Genomic DNA, 17,005 nt, shown 5'->3' with positions numbered 1-17,005 from the left:
CCAAATGTGAAAGCTAAATATTTTTAAGTTGAACAGTACATTGACATGACAAAATTTTCTGTTACAGAATGTGATGGTTAAGGGGTTGTATGTCAACTTGGCTGGGCCATGATTCTCAGTGGTTTGGCATTATCATGTAGCTTGGCAGTGGTGTAATTGTAATCACCTCCATGATGAGATTTGATATAAGGTTATCACCTTTATGATGGGATCTACTGTGAGTAACCAATGAGTGGAAAGGGAGTTTCCTTGGGCATGAGGCCTGCATTCAATGGTAGTTGGATTTTCTGGCAAAGCTCTTTGGATTTTGCTCACTCAGGATCCTACAGCTGGCTCCTATTTATCTGACTTCTGGTTCTTGGGACTTGAGCTAGCAGCTTGTCTGCTGACCTTGGGATTTGTCAGCCTCCGAGTCTGGATCTTGGGTTCCCCAATCCCTGCAGCTACATGAGTCAGGAGAAGCCTCCAGCATGACTCACGGATTTGAGACTTTCTAGCCTCTACAACTGCATGACCCATTTCCCTGATCTCTCTGTCTCTATAGAGCCTTCACTGGTTTTTCTTCTCTAGACAACTGAGCCTAAGGCACAGAACTTATAACAATATGACAATGTATTCTAGCAAACTGCACGTGGTTCTTTAATTTTGTTCTTTCCCCCTTCACAGTACACACAATCAAATTAAGTCTAATGGTTGTAGAACTGAAACTAAAGAATTGCTTCATTCAGCATTCTTAATGAATTCCATCTTTGTCATATTGTATTATGTTTATGAGACTTATCTTTTTATGTGTAGCACCACCATTCTCATTTCCCAGCTATTTATATAAAATAAGGAAAAATTCAATAAAATGCACAACTCACAGACTGCTGTATAGAGAAAGATGATAACACTGCAATAATTGGACTCTTGCCTCTCTGACAGCACGCCCACTATACAAAAGTCCAAATTTGCATACAAAGCATTTAGGAGTGACAATGGATAATGTACAAAGGATACGGGTTGTAAAACTTCAAACATGTAAAAGATGAACCTTTTAAAAAAATTATATTCCAAGCAGGAAGCAAATTAATTTTAGAAATATAGTGGAAATTAAAATATTTCTCTGAACACTATAATTATTATCTATGAGTTATTTATCTGTAATTAAAAAGAAAATAAAGTCATTTATTCTTTGTATCTTAATTTACCTCTCCCAGTCATCTTGGTCTCAATAAATCAAAACATCATTTTTTGAGTTTCTCAGGCTTTGCTGAAAACATGCTGATGTCTGCAGTTTATGGTGCACCAAAAGTAATATGAATTACAGAGAGATGGATACATGGATAGATATATGATAAACAAGTATAAAAAAATTTTCATTTTTAGTTTTGTTAACATCCCTTTTTCAAGAAATTTTTCCATTTCATGTAAGTTATAAACTTCGCTAGTGTAATGTTGTTTATAATATTTTCTTCTGATCCTTGTGAAGTGTGTAGAATATGTAGCAAAATTTCCTTCATTCTCTATTTAGGATGATTTGAGTATTGTTTGTTTAGTTTGATTATAATTTTGTTTTCTCATTCATTAGTCTAGTTTTGTTGTTGGTGTTAGTTGCCATCAAGTCAGCTCTAACTCATGGTGATCCCATGTACAACAGAAAAAAACATTGCCCTATCCTACGCCACCTCCACCATTGATCTTTGTTATGCTCGAGACCATTGTTGTGAGCATTGTTTATTTTATTGCCTTCCAACCTAGGGACATCATCTTCTGTCACTCTATATGACAGCATTCTATTATGAACCACTAGTTAATTTTTGGAATAGATTGCTAGGTCTTTTTTTCCAATCTGTCTTAATCTGGAAGCTCCACTGAAGCTTGTCCACCATGGCTGACCCTGCTGGCATTTAAAATACCAGTGGCATTGATTCCAGCATCATAACCACATGCAAGCCATAAGAGTATGACAAACTGATGGATAGGTGATGGATCAGACTACCTGTGGATATATAAATTGTATTCTTTTTAAAGAACTTTCAGTTTTGTGAATTATCTGTATTCTTTGTGTATGTTTGGCTTTGTTGATTTCTGTCTTTATCATTATTGTTTCCTTCCTTTTACTTGTTCACTCTCTATTCTACCAATCTATTTGTCTATCTTAATGCCACACTATCTTGATTCTAGGTTCATAATAAGCTGGTTAAAAAAAAAAAAAAACAGTTGCCCTTGAGTCCATTTCGACTCATGGCAGCTTCATGTAAGCAGAATAGAAATGTACTCCATAGGGTTTCCAAGGCTGTGGTCTGTCAGAAACAGGAAGCCAAGCCTTTCTTCCTATGCATGTCTGTTGTTCTTGTTGTGGTTCAGTGCCATCAACTTGGTTCCAACTCATAGCGACACTATGTACAACAGAACCAAACACTGCCCAGTTCTGCACCATCCTCACAATTGTTGTTACACTTAAGCCCGTTGTTACAGCCACTGTGCCAATTCATCTCCTTGAGGGTCTTCCTCTTTCTTGCTGACTCTCTACTTTACCAAGCATGAAGTCCTTCTCCAGGGACTGATTCCTCCTGAAAACATGTCCAAAGTATGTGAGATGTAGTCTCGCCAAAGAGCATTCTGGTAGTACTTCTTCCAAGACAACTCTGTTCGTTCTTTTGACAGTCCATGGTACACTTAATATTTTTCTCCAACACCACAATTCAAAGATGTCAATTCTTCTTCTGTCTTATTCATCGTTCAGCTTTCGCACGCATATGACCCATGGCTTGGGTCAGGCATGCCTCAATCTTCAAGGTGACATCTTTGCTTTTCAACACTTTAAAGAGGTCTTTTACAGGAGATTTGCTCAATGCAATGAATGCATCTTTTGATTTCTTGACTGTTTTTCCATGGGTGTTGATTATGGATCCAAGTAAAATGAAATCCTTGACAACTTCAAGCTTTTCCCCATTTATCATGACATTGTTTTTTGGTCCAGTTGTGAAGATTTTTGTTTTCTTTGTATTGAGGTGTAATCCATACTGAAGGCTACGGTCTTTTTTTTTTTTTTTTAATAAGTTTTATTAAGCTTCAAGTGAACGTTTACAAATCCAATCAGTCTGTCACATATAAGTTTACATACATCTCACTCCCTACTCCCACTTACTCTCCCCCTCTTGAGTCAGCCCTTTCAGTCTCTCCTTTCTTGACAATTTTGCCTGCTTCCCTCTCTATCCTCCCATCCCCCCTACAGACAAGAGTTGCCAACACAATCTCAAGTGTCCACCTGATATAATTAGCTCACTCTTCATCAGCATCTCTCTCCCACCCGCTGACCAGTCCCTTTCATTTCGGATGAGTTGTCTTCGGGGATGGTTCCTGTCCTGTGTCAACAGAAGGTCTGGAGAGCATGGCCGCCGGGATTCCTCCAGTCTCAGTCAGACCATTAAGTTTGGTCTTTTTATGAGAATTTGGGGTCTGCATCCCACTGATCTCCTGCTCCCTAAGGGGTCCTCTGCTGTGCTCCCTGTCAGGGCAGTCATCGATTGTGGCCGGGCACCAACTAGTTCTTCTGGTCTCAGGATAATGTAGGTCTCTGGTTCATGTGGCCCTTTCTGTCTCTTGGGCTCTTAGTTGCCGTGTGGGCTTGGTGTTCTTCATTTTCCTTTGCTCCAGGTGGGTTGAGACCAATTGCTGCATCTTAGATGGCCGCTTGTTAGCATTTAAGACCCCAGACACCACATTTCAAAGTGGGATGCAGAATGATTTCATAATAGAATTATTTTGCCAATTGACTTAGAAGTCCCCGCAAACCATGTTCCCCAGACCCCCGCGCTTGCTCCGCTGAGCTTTGAAGCATTCATTTTATCCTGGAAACTTCTTTGCTTTTGGTCCAGTCCAATTGAGCTGACCTTCCATGTATTGAGTGTTGTCTTTCCCTTCACCTAAAGCAGTTCTTATCTACTGATTAATCAATAAAAAACCCTCTCCCACCCTCCCTCCCTCCCCCCCTCGTAACCACAAAAGTATGTGTTCTGCTCAGGTTTACTATTTCTCAAGATCTTATAATAGTGGTCTTATACAATATTTGTCCTTTTGCCTCTGACTAATTTCGCTCAGCATAATGCCTTCCAGGTTCCTCCATGTTATGAAATGTTTCACAGATTCGTCACTGTTCTTTATCGATGCGTAGTATTCCATTGTGTGAATATACCACAATTTATTTACCCATTCATCCGTTGATGGACACCTTGGTTGCTTCCAGCTTTTTGCTATTGTAAACAGAGCTGCAATAAACATGGGTGTGCATATATCTGTTTGTATGAAGGCTCTTGTATCTCTAGGGTATATTCCTAGGAGTGGGATTTCTGGGTTGTATGGTAGTTCTATTTCTAACTGTTTAAGATAACGCCAGATAGATTTCCAAAGTGGTTGTACCATTTGACATTCCCACCAGCAGTGTATGAGAGTTCCAATCTCTCCGCAGCGTCTCCAACATTTATTATTTTGTGTTTTTTGGATTAATGCCAGCCTTGCTGGTGTGAGATGGAATCTCATCGTAGTTTTAATTTGCCTTTCTCTAATGGCTAATGATAGAGGGCATTTTCTCATGTATCTGTTGGCTGCCTGAATATCTTCTTTAGAGAAATGTGTGTTCATATCCTTTGCCCACTTCTTGATTGGGTTGTTTGTCTTTTTGTGGTTGAGTTTTGACAGAATCATGTAGATTTTAGAGATCAGGCGCTGGTCGGAGATGTCATAGCTGAAAATTCTTTCCCAATCTGTAGGTGGTCTTTTTACTCTTTTGGAGAAGTCTTTAGATGAGCATAGGTGTTTGATTTTTAGGAGCTCCCAGTTATCGGGTTTCTCTTCATCACTTTTGGTAATGTTTTGTATTCTGTTTATACCTTGTATTAGGGCTCCTAGGGTTGTCCCAATTTTTTCTTCCATGATCTTTATCGTTTTAGTCTTTATGTTTAGGTCTTTGATCCACTTGGAGTTAGTTTTTGTGCATGGTGTGAGGTATGGGTCCTGTTTCATTTTTTTGCAAAGGGATATCCAGTTATGCCAGCACCATTTGTTAAAAAGGCTATCTTTTCCCCAGTTAATTGACACTGGTCCTTTGTCAAATATCAGCTGCTCATACGTGGATGGATCTATGTCTGGGTTCTCAATTCTGTTCCATTGGTCTATGTGTCTGTTGTTGTACCAATACCAGGCTGTTTTGACTACTGTGGCTGTATAATAGATTCTGAAGTCAGGTAAGGTGAGGCCTCCCACTTTCTTCTTCTTTTTCAGTAGTGCTTTGCTTATCCGGGGCTTCTTTCCCTTCCATATGAAATTGGTGATTTGTTTCTCTATCCCCTTAAAATATGACATTGGAATTTGGATCGGAAGTGTGTTAAATGTATAGATGGCTTTTGGTAGAATAGACATTTTTACTATGTTAAGTCTTCCTATCCATGAGCAAGGTATGTTTTTCCACTTAAGTATGTCCTTTTGAATTTCTTGTAGTAGAGCTTTGTAGTTTTCTTTGTATAGGTCTTTTACATCCTTGGTAAGATTTATTCCTAAGTATCTTATCTTCTTGGGGGCTACTGTGAATGGTATTGATTTGGTTATTTCCTCTTCGGTATTCTTTTTGTTGATGTAGAGGAATCCAAGTGATTTTTGTATGTTTATTTTATAACCTGAGACTCTGCCAAACTCTTCTATTAGTTTCAGTAGTTTTCTGGAGGATTCCTTAGGGTTTTCTGTGTATATAATCATGTCATCTGCAAATAGTGATAACTTTACTTCTTCCTTGCCAATCCGGATACCTTTTATTTCTTTGTCTAGCCTAATTGCCCTGGCTAACACTTCCAACACGATGTTGAATAAGAGCGGTGATAAAGGGCATCCTTGTCTGGTTCCCGTTCTCAAAGGAAATGCTTTCAGGTTCTCTCCATTTAGAGTGATATTGGCTGTTGGCTTTGCATAGATGCCCTTTATTATGTTGAGGAATTTTCCTTCAATTCCTATTTTGGTAAGAGTTTTTATCATGAATGGGTGTTGGACTTTGTCAAATGCCTTTTCTGCATCAATTGATAAAATCATCTGGTTTTTGTCTTTTGTTTTATTTATGTGATGGATTACATTAATGGTTTTTCTGATATTAAACCAGCCTTGCATACCTGGTATAAAGCCCACTTGATCAGGGTGAATTATTTTTTTGATGTGTTGTTGGATTCTATTGGCTAGAATTTTGTTGAGGATTTTTGCATCAATGTTCATGAGGGATATAGGTCTATAATTTTCTTTTTTTTGTAATGTCTTTACCTGGTTTTGGTACCAGGGAGATGGTAGCTTCATAGAATGAGTTGGGTAGTATTCCATCCTTTTCTATGCTTTGAAATACCTTCAGTAGTAGTGGTGTTAACTCTTCTCTGAAAGTTTGGTAGAACTCTGCAGTGAAGCCGTCCGGGCCAGGGCTTTTTTTTGTTGAAAGTTTTTTGATTACCGTTTCAATCTCTTTTTTTGTTATGGGTCTATTTAGTTGTTCTACTTCTGAATGTGTTAGTTTAGGTAGGTAGTGTTTTTCCAGGAATTCATCCATTTCTTCTAGGTTTTCAAATTTGTTAGAGTACAATTTTTCATAATAATCTGAAATGATTCTTTTAATTTCATTTGGTTCTGTTGTGATGTGGTCCTTCTCATTTCTTATTCGGGTTATTTGTTTCCTTTCCTGTATTTCTTTAGTCAGTCTAGCCAATGGTTTATCAATTTTGTTAATTTTTTCAAAGAACCAGCTTTTGGCTTTGTTAATTCTTTCAATTGTTTTTCTGTTCTCTAATTCATTTAGTTCAGCTCTAATTTTTATTATTTGTTTTCTTCTGGTGCCTGATGAACTCTTTTGTTGCTCACTTTCTATTTGTTCAAGTTGTAGGTACAGTTCTCTGATTTTGGCTCTTTCTTCTTTTTGTATGTGTGCATTTATTGCTATAAATTGGCCTCTGAGCACTGCTTTTGCTGTGTCCCAGAGGTTTTGATAGGAAGTATTTTCATTCTCGTTGCTTTCTATGAATTTCCTTATTCCCTCCTTGATGTCTTCTATAACCCAGTCTTTTTTCAGGAGGGTATTGTTCATTTTCCAAGTATTTGATTTCTTTTCCCTCGTTTTTCTGTTATTGATCTCTAGTTTTATTGCCTTGTGGTCTGAGAAGATGCTTTGTAATATTTCGATGTTTTGGACTCTGCAAAGGTTTGTTTTATGACCTAATATGTGGTCAATTCTAGAGAATGTTCCATGTGCGCTAGAAAAAAAAGTATATTTTGCAGCAGTTGGGTGGAGAGTTCTGTATAAGTCAATGAGATCAAGTTGGTTGATTGTTGTAATTAGATCTTCCCTGTCTCTGTTGAGCTTCTTACTGGATGTCCTGTCCTTCTCCGAAAGTGGTGTGTTGAAGTCTCCTACTATAATTGTGGAGGTATCTATCTCGCTTTTCAATTCTGTTAAAATTTGATTTATGTATCTTGCAGCCCTGTCATTGGGTGCATAAATATTTAATATGGTTATGTCTTCCTGATCAATTGTCCCTTTTATCATTATATAGTGTCCTTCTTTATCCTTTGTGGTGGATTTAAGTCTAAAGTCTATTTTGTCAGAAATTAATATTGCTACTCCTCTTCTTTTTTGCTTATTGTTTGCTTGATATACTTTTTTCCATCCTTTGAGTTTTAGTTTGTTTGTGTCTCTAAGTCTAAGGTGTGTCCCTTGTAGGCAGCATATAGATGGATCGTGTTTCTTTATCCAGTCTGTGACTCTCTGTCTCTTTATTGGTGCATTTAGTCCATTTACATTCAGGGTAATTATAGATAAATAAGTTTTTAGTGCTGTCATTTTGATGCCTTTTTATGGGTGTTGTCGACAATTTCATTTTTCCACCTACTTTTTTGTGCTGAGGCGTTTTTCTTAGTAAATTGTGAGATCCTCATTTTCATAGTGCTTGACTTTATGTTAGTTGAGTCGTTACGTTTTTCTTGGTTTTTATCTTGAGTTATAGAGTTGTTATACCTTTTTGTGGTTACCTTATTATTTACCCCTATTTTTCTAAGTAAAAACCTAACTTGTATTGTTCTATATCGCCTTGTATCACTCTCCATATGGCAGTTCAATGCCTCCTGTATTTAGTCCCTCTTTTTGATTATTGTGATCTTTTACCTATTGACTTCCATGATTCCCTGTTATGTGTATTTTTTTTTTTAATTAATCTTAATTTGTTTGTTTTTGTGATTTCCCTATTTGAGTTGATATCAGGACGATCTGTTTTGTGACCTTGTGTTGTGCTGATATCTGATATTATCGGTTCTCTGACCAAACAATATCCTTTAGTATTTCTTGTAGCTTTGGTTTGGTTTTTGCAAATTCTCTAAACTTGTGTTTGTCTGTAAATATCTTAATTTCGCCTTCATATTTCAGAGAGAGTTTTGCTGGATATATGATCCTTGGTTGGCAGTTTTTCTCCTTCAGTGTTCTGTATATGTCGTCCCATTCCCTTCTTGCCTGCATGGTTTCTGCTGAGTAGTCAGAACATATTCTTATTGATTCTCCCTTGAAGGAAACCTTTCTTTTCTCCCTGGCTGCTTTTAAAATTTTCTGTTTATCTTTGGTTTTGGTGAGTTTGATGATAATATGTCTTGGTGTTTTTCTTTTTGTATCAATCTTAAATGGGGTTCGATGAGCATCTTGGATAGCTATCCTTTCGTCTTTCATGATGTCAGGGAAGTTTTCTGTCAGGAGTTCTTCAACTATTTTCTCTGTGTTTTCTGTCCCCCCTCCCTGTTCTGGGACTCCAATCACCCGCAGGTTATCCTTCTTGATAGAGTCCCACATAATTCTTAGGGTTTCTTCATTTTTTTTAATTCTTTTATCTGATTTTTTTTCAGCTATGTTGGTGTTGATTCCCTGGTCCTCCAGATGTCCCAGTCTGCATTCTAACTGCTCGAGTCTGCTCCTCTGACTTCCTAGTGCGTTGTCTAATTCTGTTATTTTATTGTTAATCTTTTGGATTTCTACATGTTGTCTCTCTATGGATTCTTGCAACTTATTAATTTTTCCAGTATGTTCTTGAATAATCTTTTTGAGTTCTTCAACAGTTTTATCAGTGTGTTCCTTGGCTTTTTCTGCAGATATCCTAATTTCATTTGTGATATCATTAAGCATTCTGTAAATTAGTTTTTTATATTCTGTATCTGATAATTCCAAGATTGTATCTTCATTTGGGAAAGATATTGATTCTTTTGTTTGGGGGGTTGGAGAAGCTGTCACGGTCTGCTTCTTTAAGTGGTTTGATATGGATTGTTGTCTCCGAGCCATCACTGGGAAACTAGTTTTTCCAGAAAATCCGCTAAAAAAAAAACTGCAGTCAGATCCCTATCAGAGTTCTCCCTCTGGCTCAGGCTATTCAGATGTTAATGAAGCCGCCTGGGGAGGGTGGGGGAGGGAACAGAGAGATAGGAGAGTAACACCTCAGAATATAGCCAGAGTTGCTTGTCTTGCTTGGAATGACTATTATATCTGAGATTCCTGCGGGCGCGTCGCCTATGTGTGCTGGCTGTGTGGAGATTGCCCCCGGGGGCTCTGGCCCACTGGAGTCACGGTCAGATCCTCCGCTTCCAGCCCCACGCCCAGTGTCAAGGCTCCCCTACTGGGATGGTGCACTCTCGACTCCAAAATCAGTCGCTGCCTCCCGGGGACTTCTTGTCCCTCCAGCCACGTGGCCGTGCCGCCCTCGAGAACCAGTTGGGCCTCCTCCCGGGGTTAGTTCAGATGGGTGGAGTAGCTCCCCGTGCTTGTGCAGTGACCGAGTGTCCCGGCTGGGACGCTGTTCTCCCCGCTCCAATACCAGTCGCTGCCTCCCGGGGACTTCTCCTACCGGCTGAGTCCCACACCGCCCGCGCGACCCGGCTGGTCCCCTTCCCGGGGTTAGTTCAGGGGGGTGGAGCAACTCTCCGTGTTTATGGCGTACCTGCGTCCAGTCCAAATCCCTGCAGGACGGTTCCCCGGCTCGGGTGCTGCTCTTTCTGCTCCAAGATCAGTCACTGCCTCCCCGGGACTTTTCCTACCGGCTGCGTCCCATGCCGCCCGTGGAACCGGCTGGTCTCCCTCCCGGGGTTAGTTCAGGGGGGTGGAGCAGGTCTCTGTGCTTGTGCCGTACCTGACTGGTACGCTGGCTCCAGGCTCTGGAAACAATCGCTGCTTCCCCGTATTAGTTCGTTCTCCGTCTCTAAATCTGTGTTTGTTGTTCAGGGTTCGTAGATTGTTATGTATGTGATCGATTCACTTGTTTTTCCGTGTCTTTGTTGTAAGAGGGATCCGAGGTAGCGTCTGCCTAGTCCGCCATCTTGGCTCCGCCCTCAGGCTATGGTCTTTGATTTTCATTAGTAAGTGCTTCAAGTCCTCTTCACGTTCAGCAAGCAAGATTGTGTCATTGGTATATCATAGGTTGTTAATGAGTCTTCCTCCAATCCTGATGTTCCATTCTTCTTCATATAGTCCAGCTTCTTGGATTATTTGCTCAGCATACAGATTGAATAAGTGTGGTGAAAGTCTACAACCCTGACCCATACCTTTCTTGACTTTAAACCATATGGTATCCCCTTGTTCTATTCGAATGACCGCCTCTTTATATATGTACAGGTTCCTTGTGAGTACAATTAAGTGTCCTGCAATTCCCTGTCTTCTCAATCTTATCCATAATTTTGTTATGATCCATGCAGTCAAATGCTTCTGCACGGTCAATAAAACACAGGTATACATCTTCTTTCTGGCATCCTCTGCATTCAGCCAAAATCCATCTGACATCAGCAATGATATCCCTGGTTCCATGTCCTCTTCTGAATCAAGCTTGAATTTCTGCCAGCTCCCTGTTGATATACTGCTGCAGCTGCTTTTGAATGATCTTCAGCTGCTTTTTGAATGATCTTGTGTGTGATATTAATGATATTGTTGGATAATTTCCACATCCAGCGGGATCACCTTTCTTGAGAATAGGCACAAATACAGATCTCTTCCAGTTGGTTAGGCAGATAACTGTCTTCCAACCTCTGGGTAGGTTCAAACTTCCAAGCTTTCAGTTAGTACCATATTTTTCTGCAAATAACACACACCTTCTACATTTGTTTGCCAACTGCTCTCTCCTCCTCTGAGGTATTTTTGAAAGCACAAATATGTCATTTTTTTTACATTTTGCTTTAAAAAAAATTAACAAAGCACACTTACAAAAATATCTAGCAGAGGGAGGGAGTGGTTGGCAAACAAAAGTAGAAGGTGGGTGTTATTTGAGTAAAAATAAGGTAGTTGAGCATTTAACTTCATAATAAGCCTTGAAAAACAGAAAATGTTAGCCCTCCAACTTTGTTCTTGCTTTTCAAAGTAGTTTTAGCTATTTCTAAGTCTTTGGATTTCCATATACATTTTAGAAATGGTTTTTCAGTTTCTGTAAATATCCTTCCAGAATTTTGATACAGATGTCATTGAATTTATAGATTAATTGGAAGGATAATTTTCGTACTAGCAACATTGAGTCTTCTGACCTATAAACAAGGTATATCTCTCCATTTTGAGGATTTTACATAATTTAGCTCATCAACATTTTATAGTTCTGTGTGAATAGTTCTTGCATTTCTACAGTCAGGTTTATTCATAAATATTTAATATTTTGATTATACTATAATTTTATTTTTACTTGGGTTTCAATTGTTTATTGCTTATATATAGAAATACAATTGTCTTTTCATGTTGCTGTCATTACCTGTAACTTTATTAAGGTTACAGTTTTTGTAGATTGCATTAGATATTCTAAACTACCATGTCATCTGCAAATAAAGACAGTTTTACTTACTTCACTCCAATTTGGATGCACTTTATGTCTTTTCTTAGCCTTGTTTCACTGCCTGAACATCTACCACAATGTTGAATAGAATTGATGAGAGCTGGCATTCCTCTTATTCCTAACCTTGAGGGAAAAGCATTCAGTCATTCACAATTAAGTATGATGTTAGCTGTAGGTTTTTCATAAATGTTCTTTATCAGTTTGAGGAAGTATATATCTATTCTATGTCTAAGAAATTATATTAGGGATGTATTGTGGGTTTTGTAAAAATATATATTTTTTGAGTTTGAGATGATCAAATAGTTTTCATTTTAATTTGTTAATATGGTGAATTACATTGATTGATTTTTATATGTTAAATCAGCCTTGTATTTCTGAGATTAAACCCATTTGATAATGATTAACTATCTCTTTTATTGCTATATTACTTTGGCTAAAGTTTTGTATATAATTTTTGCATCTATTTCACATGGGATATTGTTATGTAAATTTCATTTCTTGTAATGCATTTGACTGGTGTTGATATCAGAATAATTCTGGGTTCATTCCATGACTCAAGAACTAATTTCTTCTCATCAATTATCTGGAAGGGTTTCTGTAAAATTGCTATTAATTTTCCCTTAAATGTTTGGTTAAATTTAGCGGTGAAACAAGGCAGGCCTCGGGTTTTCTTTGGTGGGTAATTTTTTAACTACAAATAAATAAAGGCTATTCAGATTTTCTATAACTTCTTAAGTGAGCTGTGGTAGTTGTGCCTTTTAAGAAATGTGTCCATTTCATCTAAGTTGCCACATTAATTGGCCAAAGTTGTTCACAATATCTGCTTAACATCTTTTCAATATCTGTAGAATCTGGAGTGGTGTGACATTTTTCTTGCTAATTTGTGTCTTCTCTCTCTCGTTGTCTTTTTTTTTTCCCCCTCATCATTCTGGCTAGAATTTTGTCCATTTTATTGATCTTCTCAAAGAGTCACATTATGATTTCATTGATTGTCTCTATTGTTCTTTTAATTTTATATTTGATTTCTATTCTGACTATTTTATTTTTTCTGATTACTATGACTTTAATATGATCTTTTTCTTGTTTCTTAAGGTGGAAGTTCAAGTCTTTTTTTTCTTTTTGTAGCTCTTTTTTCTTTTCTAGTATACATACTTATTGCTGTAAATTACTGAGTAGTGCTTTACCTGCAGATATAGTTTTTGACATGTGTGTTTTCATTTTCATTCCATTCAAAATGTTTTATAGTTTGACTTTTGGTTGCTTCTTTGGCCCATAGGTTATTTAGAATTGACTTAGTTAGGTTCCAAGTGTTCCAAATGTTTGGGAAATTTCCAGATAACCGACACTTTTTGATACGTTGTTTTTATTTTCATTATTCATTGAAATACCTTCTAAATTCCCTTGGGATTTTTCTTATTGCCTATGCATTATTTAGAAATAATCCCAATCCTCTGAAATATTTTGAGACTCATTTTGTGGAATAACATATGGCTATCTTGGTTAACGTACTAGGTAGATTTCAAAAGAATCTTTATACTGCAGTTATAGTATGTAGTGTGTATATCAATGTATTGATAATGTTTAAGCTGGTGATAGTGTTTTTCAGATTATTTATATATTAACCTTTTTAATATCTATTTTTTCTATTAATTGCTGTGAATAGCGTCAATGTAATTTTGTCACATTTCATTTCACGTGCGCTTTTATACACACGTTTGAGATTGTTAGGTCTTCCTGATGAACTGACCCTTTAATTGTTACCATTTTTGATATTCTTTGTTCTTTCTTATAGATCCAGGCTTCCTCTGGTGTCATTACCTTCAGTATTAAGAGCTTCCTTTAAAATTTCTTATAGCACAAGCTTGCTAGTGACAAATTCTGTTAGCTTTGTTTTGTATGAAAATTTTTTATTTGTCTTTACTCTTAATGTTTTTAGAGGATATAGGATAATTGTTTGACTATTTTTCCAGTATTTTGGAGTTTTCTGGTCTCTGTATGTTTTTATTCCACTTTAGATGAAGGTTCACAGAGCAAATTAGTTTCTAATTAAATAATTGATACACATATCGTTTGGGGACATTGGTTGCCAACTCCAGCATATGTAAACAGTCTCCCCTTCTCAACCATTACCCGCTTTCCTGTCCCCTCCTGCTTTCATGTCATATCTCCAGGGTTGCTGTGCCCACTTAGTCTCCTTTTGTTTTATGGACCTGTCTAAACTTTAGCTGAAAGGTGAACCTCAGGAGTGAATTTAGTACAGAGCTAAGTGTGTCTGGGGGCCATACTTTTGGGGTTTCTCCCGTCTCTGTCAGACCAGTAAATCTGATCTTTTTCTGTGAGTTAGAATGTTGTTCTACATTTTTCTCCTGCTCTGTCCAGAGCCCTCTATTGCGATCCCTGTCAGAGCAGTCAGTGGTGGTATCTAGGCACCATCTAATTGTGCTAGACTCAGTCTGGTGGAGGTTGGACTAATCTCTTTCCCTTATGTATTTGGTTTTCTTCATTCCACCTTGCTCCAAACATGGTGGAACCAGTGGAGCATCTCAGATGTTGGCTCACAAGCTTTATGGGCCCCAGATGCTACTCACCAACGTAGGATGTAAAACATTTTCTTTATAAACTATGTTACACCAGTTTTTTATACCAGTTTAGCTAGATTGCCCACCAAGACCATGGCGCCCAGCCTGCAGACCAGTAATTCAGTCCCTCAGGGAGTGTCGATGTGTCTATGAAACTTCCATGACCTTGCCTTGGTTGACTTGTGCTTGCTTCTCTGGTACTTTGTACTGTCTTACCCTTTACTAAAGTTACCACTTATCTATTGTCTAGTTAGTGTTTTCCCCTCTCCACCCACTCCCTCCCTCATAACCATCAAAGATTGTTTCTCTTTGTTTGTAAACATTTTCATAAGTTTTTATAATTGTGGTCTCATGAAATATTTGTCCTTTCGTGTTTGACTTATTTCACTCAGTGTAATACCCTCCAGATTCATCCATGTTGTGAGACGTTTCACAGATTCGTCATTGTAGTTTATCGCTGTATAGTATACCATTGTGTGTATGTACCATAGTTTGTTTATCCATTCATCTGTTGATGGATATTTAGGTTGTTTCCATCATTTTGCTATCGTGAACAATGCTGCAGTGAACGTGGGTGTGCATATGTCTATTCGTGTGACAGCTCTTATTTCTCTAGGATATGTTGCTAGATGGTGTGATATTTCTATTTCTGGCCTTTTGAGGAAGCACCAAAATGGTTGTACCATTTTCCATTCCCATGAGCAGTGCATGAGTTCCAATCTTCCTGCAGCTGATCTCCATATTTTCTGAAGAGAAATTAACAGCTATTCAAGTATGTGTTTTCCTGAATGCACTTGGACATTTCGTCTGGTCTCTTTTAATATTTTCCCTTATTCTTTGGTTTTTGTCACTTTTACTATTTTGTGTGTAATCATATTTTTCAGATTATCCTGCTCAAGATTCAATGATGTTCTTTTTATATATATATTTGTTTCATTATTGTGCTTTAAGTGAAAGTTTACAATTCAAGTCAGTCTCTCATACAAAAACTTATAGACACCCTAGTTATTCTCCCTACAATGTGACAGTACACTTCCCCTCTCCACCTTGTATTTCCTGTTCCACTCAGCCAGCTTGCACTGACTGACCTTCTTAAACCAATAAATTTATGGGCTTCTATAGCTTAGAAAAAACTGGCTTTTACATACTCAAATGTATTTTCTGCATATCCTTTCCCTCCCCACCTGCTACTACTCCACTTAAATATGTTACACTTTGTGTTATATTTCCTCAATTTTCTTGAGGGTTAGAATTTTTAAAGATTAATATACTTTATTTTGTTAAAGCAGTTTTAAATTTATAGAAAAAGTGAGAAGAAAGTAAAGATAAATTCCATATACTCCTTTTCCTCCTGCACGGTTTACCCTATTATTAACATTTCTCATTAGTGTGGTCCATTTACTACAACTGATGAAACAATATTGATATATTATTGTTTTAAAAAGTCCATAGCTTATGTTAGGATTCATTTTTTGTGTTGTGCAGCTCTGTGGGTTTTGACAAATGTTTAATGATGTATATATACATAAATATGTGTGTGCGTGTGTGTGTATACCAAAACCTGTTGCCATCAGGTGGATTCCAACTCAGAGTGACCCTATAGGACACAGTAGAACTGCCCCATAGGGTTTTCAAAGAGCACCTTGTGGACTTGAACTGCCAACTTTTTGCTTAGCAGCTTCCATATGTGTATATCCTGTTGCCTTTGAGTCGATTCCAACTCATAATGATTCTATAGGACAGCGTAGAACTGCCTCATGGAGTTTCCAAGGAGCACCTGGTAGATTCAAATCGCCAACCTTTTGGTTAGCAGCCGTAGCACTTAACCACTGTGCCACCAGTGTTTCCTATATGTGTATATAGATACATACATAGACGTATGTATGTATATACGGATTGAAAGAGAAAGAGTTTCTGGTGGCTTGAATCCACCTAATAGCACTGTAGAAGAAAGGCCAGGTGATCCGTTTCCATAAAGATTACAGGGGAAAAAAAGCCCTATGGAGCAGTTCTACTGTGTAGCACATGGGGTAGCCATGAGCTGAAATTGGTTCTATGACAATAGGGATTTTTGGAGGGACATATATATATATGGAAACCTTGGTGGTGTAGTGGTTAAGTGCTACAGCTGCTAACCAAAGGGTCAGCAGTTCAAATCCACCAGGCGCTCCTTGGCAACTCTATGGGGCAGTTCTACTCTGTCCTATAGGGTCGCTATGAGTCAAAATCAACTTGACAGCACTGGGTTATATACAAATGGAAACCCTGTTGGCGTAGTCTTTAAGTGCTATGGCTGCTAACCAAAGGGTCAGCAGTTCGAATCCTCCAGGCGCTCCTTGGAAACTCTATGGGGCAGTTCTACTCTGTCCTATAGGGTCGCTATAGTTGGAATCAACTCGACGGCACTGGGTTTTTTTTTTTCTTTTGTATATAGATGTATACACACATACACACACACACACACACACACACACAGAGCGCTGGTGGTGCAGTGGTTAAGAGCTCGGATGCTAACCAAAATGTTGGCAGTTCAAATCCACCAGGCACTCCTTGGAAATCCTATGGGGCAGTTCTACTCTGTCCTAT

This window comes from Loxodonta africana, chromosome 4 (genome assembly GCF_030014295.1).
Source record: "Loxodonta africana isolate mLoxAfr1 chromosome 4, mLoxAfr1.hap2, whole genome shotgun sequence".
NCBI lineage: Eukaryota > Metazoa > Chordata > Mammalia > Proboscidea > Elephantidae > Loxodonta > Loxodonta africana.
The sequence above is the reverse complement of the archived record's forward strand: the minus strand, read 5'-3'. Positions refer to the sequence as shown.